This window comes from Mauremys reevesii, linkage group 5, assembly GCF_016161935.1.
Source record: "Mauremys reevesii isolate NIE-2019 linkage group 5, ASM1616193v1, whole genome shotgun sequence".
Lineage (NCBI taxonomy): Eukaryota > Metazoa > Chordata > Testudines > Geoemydidae > Mauremys > Mauremys reevesii.
The window spans coordinates 26,550,197-26,567,439 of NC_052627.1; the positions used below are offsets into that span (position 1 = coordinate 26,550,197).

At 42.1% G+C, this 17,243-nt stretch overlaps 1 long non-coding RNA gene across 2 annotated transcripts in view; it reads left to right on the forward strand.

The window, feature by feature from the left end:
- The first annotated feature begins 11,532 nt into the window (after positions 1-11,532).
- LOC120406606 overlaps positions 11,533-17,243 on the forward strand; it is a 291,376-nt gene continuing 285,665 nt past the window's right edge. For both annotated transcript variants that reach the window (XR_005599404.1, XR_005599405.1), the window contains exon 1: positions 11,533-11,640. This is a non-coding gene — a long non-coding RNA (uncharacterized LOC120406606). The remainder of the gene's footprint in view (positions 11,641-17,243) is intronic.

Genomic DNA, 17,243 nt, shown 5'->3' on the forward strand with positions numbered 1-17,243 from the left:
TTCCCCTGCTCATCAAATTCTATCTGGCACAGGTGACCAAACATTCATTCTGAGAATTCATGCAGACCTGCCCCCGCCACGTACATGTTAAGTCAACATGGACTTTATTTTTCATTAAAAGAACAAAACGAGCAAATGTGCAGTCTTCATGGAAGAGCACACATTGTCCTTTTCTTCTAGAATGGTCTGTATAACTCCCCTTCCTGAGAGGGCACACAGCCCGGACTTACGCAGCTTGGCTTCTGACCATGTCTGCTGCCTCAGTTTCTCCTGCTTGAGGTCCTTTCTAACTTCACCTCGGCTTTTGTGGGTCAAATAACACCCCAACTTGGGGTGCAGTTTAACATAAAGTCTAAAAGGAAACAAGCATCCATACAGCCTCCCTAGCTGTCTCACAACCCTTAGTGTGGGGCTCATGGTCCTAGACCATGAAGGCTCCCTAGAGACTTACACTCACCCACACCCCAAAAACTAATGAAAGTGGGCCTCTCTGAGTGAAATCAGGCAGCCCTTCTATTTCCCAGCAGGCCAAATTCTGAGTTTCATGTTCCCATCACATGACCTCTGGATTCATTCCCTTGACCCGTGGAGGTGAGCTACACCTAGCACAGGTGAGGCTTAGGCACAACCCTGTTAAAGAGCCAGCAAACTCTGTGACAGGGCAGAACACAGAAAACAAGACCCTAACAATAACACAGGTGTATATAGCACATTAAGTTCCTTGGTGTGTTTGCTACCTTAGATAATATCAAATGGGGACTTAAAATCAGCCTTCCTCAACATTTCCCTCCAGTCTGCTTATTTAACTGATCACTTTTTGAACATTTAGCTTTATAAGCAGTGCAGATATTTTTCTTGGAGCTTGGCATTAATGTCTTGTCCAATCGATCACATCAATTTTCTTTGTGTGCTTCTTGGTGAGAGGGTTAGTGATTTTGCTGACATAATTGTCAGTGACAATATTCTTGAGTGAGATTTCACTGAATTTTTCAGTTGAGGGTTCTTTTTTGTTGTTGTTTTCCTTTCCCTTTTAATGGACTAATCTGAAGGTGGAGTGGCAAGAATTCACATGCAGACTGGACTTGAAAACACATGGACCAGCTCCTCAGATGTTGTAAACTGGTGAAACACCATTGCGATCCAGTGGATCTATGATGATTTATACCAGCTGAAGATCTGGCCTTTATAGAGCATTATGGCTGCTCTTGCATGAGTGAACAAAAGATCTTTCTCCTCCATTGTTCCTTTGCAAAAGGCAGTCATAATTTGGCAGCTTAGTATCCAAGTGTGCTTGGGGGAAGGCAAGTCCATGCTGCCTCCAAAACATATCTCCCTGGGAAAATTTGCCGTTGCCGTGACCCGATACTCTGATGCGAGCAAGGCATAATGCATAAAATTAACCAGGTATGCTTCCTTCTACAATCCTTGTTACTCTTCTTCTACCCCCAGCCAGGGGCGGCTCTACCGTTTTGGCCGCCCCAAGCAGTCATGCGCGGGAGGCGCCCCGGAGCCGCAGGAGCAGCGGACCTCCCGCGGGCATGACTGCAGAGGGACCGCTGGTCCCGCGTGGCTCGGCTGGACCCCCCGCGGCTGCGGACGGTTCGCGGATCCGGAGGCTCCGCTTGAGCTGCCGCAGTCATGCCTGCGGGAGGTCCAGCCGAGCCGTGGGACGAGCGCCCCCTCCGCAATCATGCCTGCGGCAGGTACGGTAGTCCCGGGGCTCCGGTGGACCTCCCGCAGGCATGACTGCGGCAGGTCCGCCGGTTGAGCCTGCCGCGCCCCCCCCCGGCTGCAGGGGACGGGCCGGCAGCGGCAGGATGGGCTGGGACCCCAGCCTTTTGCCGCCCCCTAGATTTGGCCGCCCTAGGCACCAGCTTGTTTTGCTGGTGCCTAGAGCCGCCCCTGCCCCCAGCTCCTTTGTTTCTAAAAAGCCATAAGGCACAATTTTAGTGTCTAAAGTTTGGCACCTAAATCCATATTCAGTTATCTAAATAAGTAACCGGATTTTCCTTGGTAAAGAGCCAGTGGGTGCTTTGAAAATCAGGCCACTTACCTAGGTGCCTACCATTGAGCACTCACATTTGAACAGTTTCCCCATAAAAGTAGCTCTTTGTCTCATGGCAACTTTCATTTCTTTCCCAGTGTGACTTGGCAGGTTGTCTTCCACTTCCTTTTCAGAGCCTTGAGGATTTGTCCAATGTACTTTGCCTTGGCAGCCAAGGAAGACTGAGAAAGGCTCTGTCTTGGATCCATTGACTGCCCTGTCTATCTTCTGGAGAGAGAAGAGATTTTTCAATACCACAAGGCCTTCCTTTTTCCATGTCGCCCCTCCCCCTTTGCAACAGAGCCCAGGTAGTAGGCATTTTGGTTTCCTCCTGAGAGATGAATAGGAGACGGACAAATCAGAGTAAATATCCTTGACTTTAGTTAAAGACAATGCAAAGTCTTTTAGTTGCATTCCAACAGAGAAACAAAAGAGATGAAAAGCAGAAAAGGCCCCATTAGGCTTGTAGTGGTTTTGAAGAACTGTAAAATGTAATGCACTCAAACCACAGAGAAAAGGAAATAAAACAGCTCCACCTATTATGGAGGGTTTCAGATATACAAAAGATCACTCTTTCCCCGAGGTGACATTTGTACAAATTAAATTGACTGTCTCTGACTCCTCTCATGCTATATAATAGAGCAAGGTGACATATTTGTAACCAAAAGTTGTTTGTTTTTTGGGAGAGGGATTAAACAAAAAACAAACAATTTTAGACTTTGCAAAATAGTCAGATTTGGAGTGACTTCGTGATCTTTAAGCACTCAACAAAGCTGTGTGCAAAATGTTCTTGAATTGGAATGTCTCTAAAAAACAGAAAAATCTGCATCCAGCCAATAACTCACACTCATGGATTTTGAAAAAGCAGCAAAGAGAAAGAGAGGTAGCAACAATTTTCCCCCAAAGCAATATTGTCTAGTGGAAGAATCATTGGCTCAGGAGCCAGGCAGCTGTGAATTTTATTCCTCCCTCTGCCACTTAGTCGAAGTAGTATTTTGATTTCTTTTAGAATGTCTATCCCCAGTACTAGGTGCTCTTACAATAGTGCAAAAACCACCCAAGTCACCAGAAGTTTGCCCCTCAATGCTACTAATAATCATAATGACTCATAATAATCCCTCAAGCAGAACTATAGCCCACAATCCGTCAGGGCCTGAACATTTCAAGAGAAAAGATGCACATTGCCATGTGCCCTGAAGGTTAACAAATCTGGGCTCTTCTGTACCAAGGTGGGGGCTGAGAGCCAGAGTATAGGACCCCATTCAGAAAGGACTTGCCACCAATTTGTTCCATAGGTTGGAAGGGCAGCACACCACCCCAATCCACTGGATTCAAATAATGGGCTAAAACAGTCCCTCAGCACAAATTGCCGGGAGTATTGAGTCCATGTAAATGTGTAACCATGGATGCATAGCCCCTCCTTCAGCTAATCTGTGGATTGCCCCAAAGTGATCTTTGACATAAACTTACACAAGATTGGTGCAAAAGACCCTTTTTGTAGTGAATATTGGTGCACAAGCACCTTCTAACATTGCTCTTGAGGCAGACACTCCTTCCTCTCAAGCAGTCCCTATGCCAAGCTTTGGTGGTGTGGAGGACCCCGTTATAGTGTCTCTTGTCTATTTCCAGTTCTACCACTAGGAGTGGCAGATGTTCTAAAATGTCAGGTTTAAATATGCATAACCTACACTGTGGCAGTGGGCCAGGTCTAAGGTGGTCAGGCCTAGTGGTTGGGGCAGGAGACAGGGCTAGTGGTCAGAGTCCGAATGCCAAAGCCAAGGTGCGAGACAGAGTCGAAATCCGGAATCAGAGTTGAGGGTTGGAACTGAAGTCAGAGTCCGAATGCCAGAGGTATTCGGACTCTGACTTCAGGGTTGAGGTAGAACCATCAGGAGTCAGGGACGGTAGGAACAGGGTTGGGTCTGAGGCTGGAGCAAGGTAGGAACAGGATAGGGACAAGGCTGGATGCAGGTCAGGATCTGGGCTGGAGCTGTGGAGGAGCAGACCAGGAGCAGGGCTTGCAGAAGCAAGTACAGATACAAGGGCTAACCCTTTCTACTGTGTTTGGTTTTTTGCTTTGATATTACTATGAACATAAATGGCCAGATCTGGAGCTGATGGAAATTGGCATAGTTCCTTTAGTGGGGCTGCCCCAATTTAGTTACACCAGCTGAAAATTTGTCCAAAAACTTTTTAAAATATGAACACTAAAAAAAAAAGGATGAATTTTCCTTTAATTATACTCCCCTGAGCCCTTTTCTAGTTCTGGTTCTTCACAATCCCTAGTGACTTGTTAAAAGATTTTGTTCGTTTATTATTTTCTTTAATTTCAATATCCCTCTTAGTCCACCATGGTTTCTATTGTGGTATGTGGGTGTGTGGGAAAAGGACTCACAAAATGTCTATTATTCTCATTTCCTCTCTCAGCAGATGATTTCTTTTTATTCTTTTTCCCACACATGTACTTCAGCTCTCCTTAATATACCACAGTGCCTGTTTGTTCATTAAGTTTGTATTAGAACAGGAGGTAGTCAGTATAATAGTAATGAACAGATAGTGTACAGTACATACAACATGCTGTTTCAGAACATTAAACATAGATCCTGCCCTCTCTGTCCCATTACTTTAAAAATGCCTTTAAAAAGGTTTGTATTATCCCACTGCTACATAATATATTTTGCGGCACCACTTTTTTGCAATGTGTACACAATGCAACTGCCCCACTGTAATGAACTAAAACATCAGGTAACACACCACATATGTATGACCAATACAAATTACATATTCACTCAAGCCTCAACCTTTGGAGTTTTACATTTGTCAAAACTTGGGGACAGTTTAGATCCAGATCCAAACATTGTGACTCAGGTATATTTCTCATAAGAATGCAGAAGGAAGGATGCCACTGGCCTGGTCCAAATAGACTGCTGTGAAAATTACATATGTACAAATGAAGAACTGGAATAAAATAAATCCTTTGTCTGGGGCTGGCATAATGGTGATGAGGAAGAGTTGCCAGATCACCCAAGCAAATTGTTTCGACAAGATGCTAAAAAAGTAGTGACTTGGATACAGTACCTGATCCAGGGATAGATTCCAATCTCACTTACACCAGTGTAAATCAAGAGTAGTTCCACTGAAGTCAACACAGTTACATTGGTGTAAAACCAGCTAAGTGAGATCAAAATTAAGTCCATTAACTCCAGCAGCCAATGGCAGTCTTCAAAGAATCCAGGCACCCTGACTGGTTACGTGTGGGGGGGGGGTCAATCTACCTGTGGACCCAAACAGACACAATTGTATTGGCTACTGGAGTTAAAATTCCCTCCCCTCATCCCAAAAACTGTACGCAACTGTACATGAGAAAGGTCACAGATTTAAATGTGAACCTTTGATGAATAACCTAGTAATCCTTATGGACCGCATTCACAGAATATATACTCTGTCAGACATGTCGTCTTTTCCATTTTCATTTTCTAAGAGCCAGATTGTGAACACATTACTCACAACATAGAGCAGTTACCAAGGAGTAATCTCATTGACTTTAATGAGACTAAAAGTACAAGTAACTGCTCATCAATTGAAGGAAAGGGCTTCTAAACTGGCCCTAAATTTCATCCTCTGGAGTCTAGACTTTAGAGGAAGTGAAGTGAAATTTACTTGATGACTAATTGGAAACTACATTTTCAGCCTAGATATCACTGAGGTAATTTAAACAGAATCTGCATGTTTTTTACAGCACCACCTTTATGTTTCTTTATGTTGGCCCTGAGCCACTGGGGTGCCTAAGGCCCAGGATTAGATGCTACTACAATCCACAAAACTCCTGCTGTACTGCTACCACATTTATTTTTCTTTGACAGGAGCCTGGATGCCTTGCTCATGCTCGTGCCCATGCCCCAGTGTGATCTTTAAAGCAGCTGAAGGTACACACACAGCTTGCTTGCAGGGCCTGAGCTGATAGGTATGCTCTGAGCAACCCTAACTTTACACAAAAGGAGGCCGCCCTTATAGCCTTTAGCATAGTGTAGTCACCTGGGATGTGGTTTAATTTCCCCCTCTAGCCAAGGAGGAGACAGGGTTTGAACAGGGGTTTGTCACATCTTATGTGAGTGCCCTAATCACTAGACTATGGGATATGCATTGAGCCCACAATAGTGTGGCAATGACTTTGCATGTGAGAGAGAGTGTGGGGGGGTACTCACCTGGTATATGGGGAACTCTTCATCTCCTCTCTAATAATAATAATTGGAGATATACCAATCTCCTAGAACTGGAAGGGACCTCAAAAGGTCATCGAGTCCAGCCCCCTGCCTTCACTAGCAGGACCAATTTTTGCCCCAGACCCCTAAGTGGCCTCCTCAAGGATTGAACTCACAACCCTGGGTTTAGCAGGCCAATGCTCAAACCACTGAGCTATCCCTCCCCACAGCAGCTTCATTAGGCAAGCCCCTGCACCCCGACAGGTGTGTGTGTGTGTGGGGGGGGTCAGGGCAAGCCCCCACACTCCAACCCCATTTCCTCAGCAGGCTCATGGAGAGGGAGCGGGAGGGACTGTAGGCAGAAGGGTGAGGAGGGGCCCCCACTTGCTCTGGCCCCAGGCTGCACAAAATGGTAATCTGCTCTGGGCCTTAGGCATGCACCGCTGAAGCTTTTACAAGAGACAGCTTAGGTGCCTAAGGAGCCTGACTCCAGGAGAAGGTTCCTGGCTGTGGATCCCAAGCAAAATTAGGCACCTTTCTCTACACTGGATTTAGGTGCCTAACTTAGCGAGAGGGGCACAGCTTAGGATGCATCCCTTTTGTCAGCATCTGCTATTGGCTAATTTAGATGGCTCCCTGCCTAGCATGGTTGCCTTTGTCGATGCCATTCTTAGGCACTTCTCTCCACATTCTTTGTATAGGGAGCCTAGGTGCCTAACCCAGGGTTTATGGTTTCCACTGGCTGCCTAGTCATCTAAAATTTAGGAGTTTCAGTGCATAGGAGCCCAGCCATCAAGATGAAGGTGCTGTGAACAAACACAATGGCCATTAGTTAAAGGCTAGGGAGGGGTAACTACCGAATTTAAAAGAGACAAAAGAATGGAGATGGGGAGAAATTAATGCTAAAAATCAGCTTTATCAGGATGAGGCATATTTTTGAATAGTGACTAGTTATTGTTGGTTCCCACCTTCAGATAGAGCAGAGCACCCATCCTCTGAAAAATCAAGTCTCTTAAGGTCTCTTAAATTGACTCCCCAAAATCACAAGTCACTTTTGAAAATCTTGGCCATATTTTCTAAAAACTGCAACACCTTTTTTCTTTAATCTGTTACTTTCCTTGACTAAATGGCAGAAAACATTTTGGCCCCAATTTATCTATCATTCCTCACAGCCCATCTTTTCTTACTCTGCAAACATTTATGCTGAACTCAGTGGGACAACTTGCAGGGTAAGGCATCGCTTATCATGATCTGGGGAGGCACAATTTGTTTCTATGTCTGTCTGCAGTTTCTGAATGCACAATGTTCATCTGAGTATCCTGTTTTCTCTGATTTTGTATTCTTTAGATTAATTGCTTTTCTGGACATTTTCTTTCACCACTCTTCTCTCCATTTGCCCATCCTCCCCAAGACTGCTTTAGGATGGGAAGCACTGGCACACAAAGGAAAAGGATGAAGTTTTAATTTTCTCTCCCTCCTGTTACTGAGAAAAAGAACTCAATGCAAACCCCAGTGCCTAAATTACTGGGTAGGTTTGTGAGCTTGGATTACACTTAAGGATTCCACAAAGAGACTATTACATTACGTTTTCTTTCTCTAGTTTCCAAATGCTGACATTGATATTACCAGCCAGCTTAAAGATATCAATCATCAGAAAGCTTATTGACTCTTCAGAATAGTTCTATCAATATCTAATTTGCTGTCTGATCTAATGCACAGTCTGTGCAATGACAGTGCATTGACTCCATCTTTTAAATCGTAAGGCATCACTTCTCTACATGCATTCGCGAAAGGCTCACATTGCGTGCTTGGCCCAAGTCAGATAAATGACTTACTGCTGCTAGGCTGATAGCTGTTCAAAAAAATTAACCTTGTAACACAAGTTTCAAGTACAAGTTACAGCAGTACTGAAAGAAATACTTACATTGATGCAATATTTCGCCTCCAAGTTTGTAGATAGGATTTTATAATGGTTTTGCATTGCTCAGCTTAAATGGACCGTATTGTTTCACTGGAATTCATTCAGTATGGTATGTAACTAAAACTGATTTCGTTGGGTGATACATAACGCAGCTAACCTAATACTGTAGTGATACAAGACACTGGTCCAAATTCTGCTCATACATTGACTTCAGTTCATTTGTACTGCTGTAAGTGGGAGCAGTATTTTTTTTTTGTATGCATGTCTTTGTCTCAGTGTAATACAATAGAGCTTCCACAAGCTTGTTTGCAGTTACCACTGTCTTGCCCAGAATTTTGACAGTATTTTGCAAAAACTCAAGACTAGACTATGATTTGGGCAGCACACCTCCCCAAGAGTATTAGACCAAATCAAAATTCCTCATTTGCTTGTGAGTAGACTTCTCAGACCTTGGGTCTGGCTGTGCTGGGCTGTGGGCAATGCACACCAGATCAGGTAGGCAGGGAAGAGTACAGACTGGGCAGACACTTGACTCCATCCCTGGAAATGAACTATCCAGCCCAGCTGGATTAACACACAGGGACAGACAGGGTTAATGATTTTCTGCCAGTCTAGGGCACCAGCTAATTGCGATCCCTCTGCAGCAACAGGGGAGCAGGGATGGAATTGTCTCCCTGAGTCACAGTTCCTTCCATGAGATGCTTCTGTGCAGCAAAACAGTGCCACAGGCAGTGTTCTAGTGACACAATCTAATCCTCGGTAAATAAGAGTGAATACTAGTTATATTTTGGGGGGATAAGAGGGCTTAGTTTGTACTACAAGTGTACGGTAATGGAACTGTATTCAATACAGTCGGGAACACACTAATATCTTGAGAGGGACAGAGAGCAGCAGGGCCACGAGGAATCAGATTCCTAGCAGCAACAGGAAAAGAGCAAAATGTTCCAGGGTGCTGTTCTATTTGAAGAGGAAATCAAAGGTTTGGGTTCTTACATGTAGCTAGTCTATATTTAACAGAACCTCTTCAGTCTAGAAATAAATCTGGATAAAATAGGATCTTCTACAAGATTTTAAGTAATTATTGGTTTTGACTGGGTTGGAAATATTGCAACAGTCTCTCTGGTGATGTTCCAGATTCTTCTAGTCCCAGCTGAAGCTGGGAAGAGCTGAGTCATGAAATGAGACATTTCAAAGGTGACTAATAATAAGTGCTTCAGTTTTTAGGCAACCAACCTTGAAGAGGCCTGATTTTCAGAAAGTGCTGAGCACTAGAGCTTGGTGGGATTAGGTTACCAGATTGAATCCAGCCCAGGTTAGGAGTGATTTTAAAATTGATGCTATAGGATGCCAATTCAGTGGCTTTAATTCAGTTTCTAGTGGTCTGGTGCCCACAATTTGCATCTTAGTTGGTAGGGAAACAGTTTTTCTATCCCACAAACATTTTTAAGATACCAAACTATTTTTCCCATCCTGAATTGGGGCAAAAAGTCAAGCTCTCAAACATTTTCACAAACCAAAATTCCTAAAAAAAGATTCAGTTTTGGTTAATTGAAACATTTCACTTAGATAATTTTGAAATATTTTGTTTCAATGTTGACCTTTTAAATTAATTTTAGTGCATATTTACCTAAATTCCAGAACAAAAAATCATTTCTACTAAGAAAGTCTGAAACTTAAAAGTTTGAAAATGTAAAAATACGGGGTTTCAACAATTTCAAAATGTTTTTACTCACATTTTTTTCTTGTTGGGAGATTTGTCAAAATTGATCCTGTTTCATGAACAGTGTTGATAATTGGCATTTTTTGGAGAGAAAATGGTTCATCAGAAAATTCCAAACCAGCTCAATTGAGCACCTGCTCTCTGAAAATCATGTCTCTTTAACATGCCACAGGTTGGGCACCCAAAAACTCAGACACCCAAAATCACTAGTCACTTTAAAAAATCTTGGCCAAGAATTGGGAGGAAAAAAAAAGAAAAAGGAGAAAACAGACATAACCAGATCCCAGATGCCACTTGCAACACTTCAGGGAATCAAATCTGACACTCCTGGCCTGACCTACAGTGGCAGCCCCACTAGTACAATATAGTGTACAATCTACTGTATGGTATTATTGTATAGTTGTACTATATTAAAGCTTCCCATGGATCTATAACCTAAACAGAATGACACAAAAATATTCTTCATTTCCTTGGGACTAGAGATGGCTGCAAGGCCCAACATTCTGATCTAGATCTGCATTTGGAACACTTTCACATTCATTAGTGCTTTGAACCGGAGTTTTGGTTCAGTCCATTCTATAGGTCAGGGTCACATGCAATGTTTGGATCCAAATCTGGATTGTAGACACCCCTGACATTTGCGGGTGACTGGATCTAGGATTTTGATTCAGACTGGAACGCACTCTACTTGAAACATCAGTGAAAATGATATCTGAGATCTGAGGGTTAAATTAACAAACAAAAAAAATGAGCATAAAATAATTATCCATCTGGAAAGCAGAAAGGAGCAAAAGGAATTTTTGGCACAAGGAAATTAAGATTGTTGACATCCAGAGAGGGCTGAAAAGTGTGAGAGCGCTGGATGTCCTGGTGAGAGCCAGGTGCAGACTTGAAGAACTAACCACTAACTTATTCCTGATGAGAATGAACAGGACCCTCTATCTATTGAGAATTGTTATCGCCAGACACTCCATGGAGGAGCATACAGGGAATCAGGGCAGATGTGAATTAGTGTAACTGAGTGTTAAACCTGGCAACAGAGTCAGGCTATCTGAATTACTGCAGTCATAAAATGTTATTATCATTTATTTATACAGAACCAGAAGTGTGCAGAATACTGCTTTGCTTCCGGAAGCTGCTGGCACAGAGTGGAAATGTCTCCATTTAAGCAATTTTTTATTATAAATCAGGGAGTGAATTCAGCAAAAACTGCAGCATACATACAGTGGGGAAATTACAGGGTAGTTTTTGCTTAGCAGGTGTGCATCTAACTTGCAGGAAAAATGTTTCAACTGATGGGAATTGAAGTGTTCGATTTATTCACTTTCATATTGACTTGCACAAGTCCACTATTGTTATTACAGTAACAATTATTATGGATGGAGACCCTAACCAAAATTTTAGCCCCATTGTATTTGGCACTGTATAGACACATAGTAAGAGGCAGTCCCTTTCCTGAAGAGTTTATATTTTTAAAGCACTATGAAGGTACAAAGGATACCATTCCTTTGGGGTCAGAGACCTGCAACTGGCTGCCTGGCTGATTAGCCCTGCCTGCTGCACCTGAGAGGAGAGCTGAACTTAACTAACAGATTCTTATGAAAGAAGACACCTGGGGGGAAGACTGTAACCCCCTCCTCAGATTGTTGAGAGGTTGTACTTTCAAAGGGCTGCTACTGGAACCACTGTAGAAAGGAACTGTTTTAGAAACCAAATGGACAGAAGGGAGACTGGGAAATCTTTGGTTACTGAGGTAAGTAAGTGCCAGGAATTTTGGGTTGCTGAAGGTATTATTGTGAGGGACAGACTCTGGGAAAGGACTGCTTAGCCTGCATAGACTTTGAGGGAATAAAGTGTGAGCTTTGATTTATTTTGTTAAGAGGAGTTAAAATAAACAACTAAGCCTGCTGGAAGCTGCTTCCCTAAATTCGTTGAAGAGTGCTCAGACAGAATTACCTCAGGAAGTGAGCTGGCTCAGCAGGAGCAAAGCCTGTAGGAGGAAGGCACTGAAAGATAGTCCCCAATCCTTTACAAGCACTATAAGGTGGATCCTGGTGACTTACCACTGCAAGATGGGATTCAGTATTTCCTTTTAATGTGCTTATTACTAAATGAAGCAAGAATATCATGATTGTTATACAATATAGACTACTGCATATTGTTACATTAACTGTGGTATACATGTAAGAAATTCAGTCCCAAACACACAAGTAAGACAGATATTTGAGCTGAAATGGTTTGCTCATTTTTTCAGTACCTTGCAGAAAAAGAAATAGCTCAAGTAGATTTTTTTTTAGAGCCTTGACTTTTCCCTTAGTTACATTCTGCTCCCCCCCGCCAAAAAAAACACCCCACCTCCAAACCACTGAATGATTTAGTCCTACCTGAAGAACTCCAAATTAACAATTGGTGTGTGTGTGTGTGTATAATATATGTATATATATACCAAAAAAAGCATGATGAAATATCATTACAAAGGTTGCAAGATCAAGCACTCAGCTTGGAAATGCAAGAATACAGAAGAACTATGTGATGTTCCACAGTATAAACTCCGCATCTTAGATCAATAAGTCTATGTGTGTATGTGTTTGTGTGGGGTGTGCTTATATGTATGTGATAAATGCTTGGGAGATGGATTTGTGGACAAAGGATGGGTCAGATGGTCAGATGTGCATGATAAATTAACTTATCACAAGGAATTCATCATATGTATTATGTGTCTATAATTGGACTTCACACATGTGCATAGCTAACTGGTGTTATGATCATGTGTGTCTTAGGATGTGCGCTGAAGGAGGCAGGGCTCCACTGTGTGCAGTGTAAATGTTCAGATTGTGTGACTTTTGATCAGCCCATGCAACATTATTTTTGGTATGTTTTTTAATAGAATCTGTCTATCTTTGTCCATGGCTATACACAAAGTTATAATTAAAATTATACACAATATTCCAAAAGAGCAGAATAAAGAGTAAGTTCAAAAGAGAAAGGGAGAGAATGATTACTTCAAGTGAGGAATAAACTTCATGAAAAGATGAAGTCCTAAGCTACCGAGATTTTGTTTTTCATGCTAATGTTGTTGGTAATAATAAAAAAAAAAACCAAGGAAGAAAACACAGAAAATATAACACTAATGGAGATGTACAGCGAGCACGATGCTGTGTCTGGCTATTATGTGGGCGCACAAGAAGCATGGGAATACAAGAATCCTATTCTTTTGCTTCACCCATGCAAAGGCTGGGCAGAGTCTCCAGCCTCAATATTTCCCTGAATGCAGGCACTGGTCCTCTTAGCACCCATGGCTCTACTTTCACAGAAGCCAATGGAGCTAGCCTGCCATGGAGTGGTGTGTATGCTACAGTTTCCTAAGGGGTGACACAGCAGGCACATTACCTGTGCGATGAAGAGCTCCAGCCAGGATCATGATCCCATTGTACAGCTGCCACTGTTGAACCTTAAGTGTCTTTAGTATTGCTCAGCCTGCTATTGTCAACAACCCACTAAGGTGTGGAGATCTGGATCCACCTGCTCATATCCCATGTGCGGTAGTGAATCGCAGCAGCAGAACTAGTGTTTTGGTGGAGTCATTTTAGATTGCTTTTATTTTCCTTTTCTTTGAAACAAATGACTAGCTTTGTATTAAAGCAGGCCAGGGAAAATATTTTTAAAAGACCAATGACATTGGTAGGAGGCTTTGTGCAGCAGAGTCTGACTGATCTTAAATTAATTTGTGTCGTACCTTCCTCGTTTTTCCTCTCCCACCCCTCCCCCTGCCAAATCCAAGTAACTTGAAACTAATTTAACCACATAATGATTTCTGGCTTAATCTGCAAAGGGGAATACAAAGGCATTCTCAACCAAAAACCCACAGTTTTTCTTTTAAAATAAATAAATACATTGGCTAACATGTGGAACTCTAGGAAATATAGAAGTAAGTTTTGATTTCCATTCTTATATGATCCTCACTGTAAATATGTGCCATATAGGTAACTTGTCAGCCCCAGTGTTGCTCCCACTCAGATCAGTGGGAGTCTTTCCATTGACTTCAGTAGGAGTTGGTTTATGTCCATACAGTCCTACGGAAAGGAGAGCAAATGGATACACAATCTCAGATGTAGTATTAACCCCATTTCTGCATAGCCTACTGCCTTGCTGCTACTTTAAGGGCTCATTCTTGCTAAATGTTAGTAACTTTTACAGGTGCTGAATGTCCATGATGGTCACTGAAGTCAATAGGTGCATGGGTCCATTAGTTGCTCAGCATCTTCAGGATTGAGCCCCAAATCATCTGGCTACAAAAAAGTTAACAGAACAGCAAATTGAGCCAGTTGCACTAAGCAGCACAAGAGACATGTTTGCAGGATGTAGCATATTCAGAAGCAATGAGCTCTAAAATACCAAGGTTTTGAGGATTTTAGGTCTCATCCTGCACCACTAAACTCAATGGGAAATTTACTTTTGACTTCAATAGGAGCAGGACAATCAATCCAATGCCTATAATTGTATCACTTATTTTAGAATAATTTATTTTGGATCATTTTACTCATGTGCATGTACATGAATATCATTTCTCCATCTGTTTCTTCTTCAGGATGTCAGCATTAATAATTTGGTAATACAGTCTATCTCCATTTATTTGTGTCATGTAGAAGGTATGAATAGATTCAAAAGGTTTGGTGCAATATAGTTGTATTCAGTTGTATCTGGAGCCTTGGAGAATCTTCTAACAAAGATAATTGGATTAGCAATGACCGAACTGAAGGGAAGAGATGATAAGGGTGGCGGAGGTAGCATCCTTCTGAGCCCTGCAGCGTTTTAGAAAGGTTTAACCCTAACAGCTGAAGTGAAGATGATAAATCACATGTCAGTTCTGACCAATCAAGCAATGAAATGGCAATGGCAGCAAAGTGTTTTCTAGTATGTCACTTGCCTTGTGACATAATTTCACAAATACAGCTGACTTTCCTTTGGGGATTGCACCAGTGGTTATAGGTGCTTTGTTTCTTGACACTTCAGTAATCACACACAAAGCTTCTTCAGAGGAAAAAAAAACCCTGATCAAATAAACCCCACCTTTTTCAAAGACACCGTTTCTCTCTGTGTGTGTGTCTGTATGTGTGAGAGAGAAATTGATTACTTATGGCGTGTAGGTGGCCATGTTCACTGCCATACAACTCCCTCCCTCCACAAGTTAAAGGCCAACTATATTTTTAGGCAGCTGCGAAGTGGAAACCCTATTGCGGAGTGAAGGCACATGCAGCCATCATCACCTATTATCATTCTGCTGCTGTGTGAACATCAGGCGATACAGATTAAAATAGAATTGTTAGACACAGCCATTTTAACTTTACAGTAAAAAAGCAAACTTGTGTTTTCTCATTTAGGTTAATGTGGTACATTCAGCATTGGAATTTTCAACAACTTTCAACATTGGCTTAACTCTGCTCGCATTGAAGTCAATGGTGAGACTTCCATTAACTTTAAAATAATTTAGAATGAGGCCAACACTGAGTGCTTTTGAAAAGCCCACCCTAAAAGCACAATGTTACATGTCCTATCAGAGTAACCAAGGGACTGAGAAAAATCCATTTAATGAACAGAGGTGGTCTTCACATTGAGCTGGAGCAGAACTATATTCAGCACAATTGGGATCCCTTTAGGGCAGTCTCTCTCTTTGAGAGGAGATTGTTTAATAAGGCTGGCTTTCACTGCCATTTGTCCTTGATTCACTATTGTGAATGATATGGTACATTCTATCGACCCTTCCTTGGCCACGGCTGATCCTGAAGGAAAGGAACTGGTGTGATTCCACTACATGTAGGTGGAAGGGAGGATGAAGTATTCAGGAAGTGCCAGCATTTTATGGAACACAGCTTCACTGAAACAACCTGTGTCCCAGCATGGAGGAAAACTTTGGAGACAGAGCGCAAATAATTATGTCCCTGCCCTATCTGAGGATTTACTGGCCATTTTCCCCATGAACTGGGTGAAGCAACAGCAAAGGTGGCTGTTGCCCTGTGACTTCAGGAGCATATGTAGACCTGCTCCACTGTCACGCTACAACTTAGTAGAAGGATTGTTTTCCCCAGTGGGGAACCCTAGTGCACACACAGTTACTAGTTGTGTGTGTTAGGAATGTTGGTTTGGCTCTAATGGCTTACTGATGCAGGCACAACTATATGGAACTGGAAAAACCATATGAATAACCATCTAGAACTTTAACAATACATATACAAAATATTTAATAATACCCACTTAGTGGGGCAACACACCCTCCCCTAGATTCATCATCAGTAACTCCTAGAATTATACGTAAATCCCATTGATAAATAATGTACTAGTGTGTCTGGAGTCCACCACAATGTGGATACATCTCCAAGTTTTGGTCACCTCAGCAAGCGATTGGGGAGAACGTGTATTTGGATCCAGGGTTTTGTTTTAGCCCACTATAAAGATAGGAGCTTGTTGTAAGTTTTGGATCTGGATTCAGGTTTGGATTTCCAACACTTGATAGTTCCAGGGTGTTTGGATTTGGGCATTTGGCAGAGGACCATGCCTGGAACATGCCATCTCTTTATTGTAAATTTAGCTAGATTAGGAATACATAATCATTCTCTTTACTAACATAAAGAGAGAACTGCTACAAAAGCCCACTTTGCTATATATAGTACATGTTATGTATATTTTACAACCTCCAGTTTAACAGCACACCTTTACTGCTGATTTACAGACATGCCTTTACATTCACAATGAAATATGGACAAATCCATACCATGTTACTGAAAGTCACATCTGGTTGACCAAGTCTGACCAGATAAAAAAATAATTAAATTCCCTGCCCTAGAGAGTGTTAATCAAGTGGGAGGCTGTTATTTTTTGCAGCACATTACACTCTGAGAAAAGGCTGGGTACTAAAATCTTAGATTCTTTAATTAAGGTAGGAGTAAAGTGAGAATTTATTTTGTACCTTAAAACCACTGACATCCTCTGAGTTGGTGGCCTGCATCAATGATTGTTTGCCTCCAGCTGGCACCTATAATTACTGTATTTCCAGCTAACTATGTTTCCAGATTTATTTAGCAAGTGTAGATTCTCTAGGGATGATATTCAGCTGTCAGTAAAGACATTTCCTTTGTTGCTGTATTGTTCCTTTCTACAGTTTTTTTTAAGACACCTAACAGTACAATTGCTTGAGCCAAGCGCAAGTGAAATCCTTGCAATATGCTCTTGTACCCATTCAACCATTTAAGCTTTTTAAAAATTAAAGCAATTTCCTTGTTTAAAGTGAGAACAACAGATCTTCAAAATGTGTGCTGCATGCTGCCTGTTAACCTATGACATACTGTACAGATTGCAACT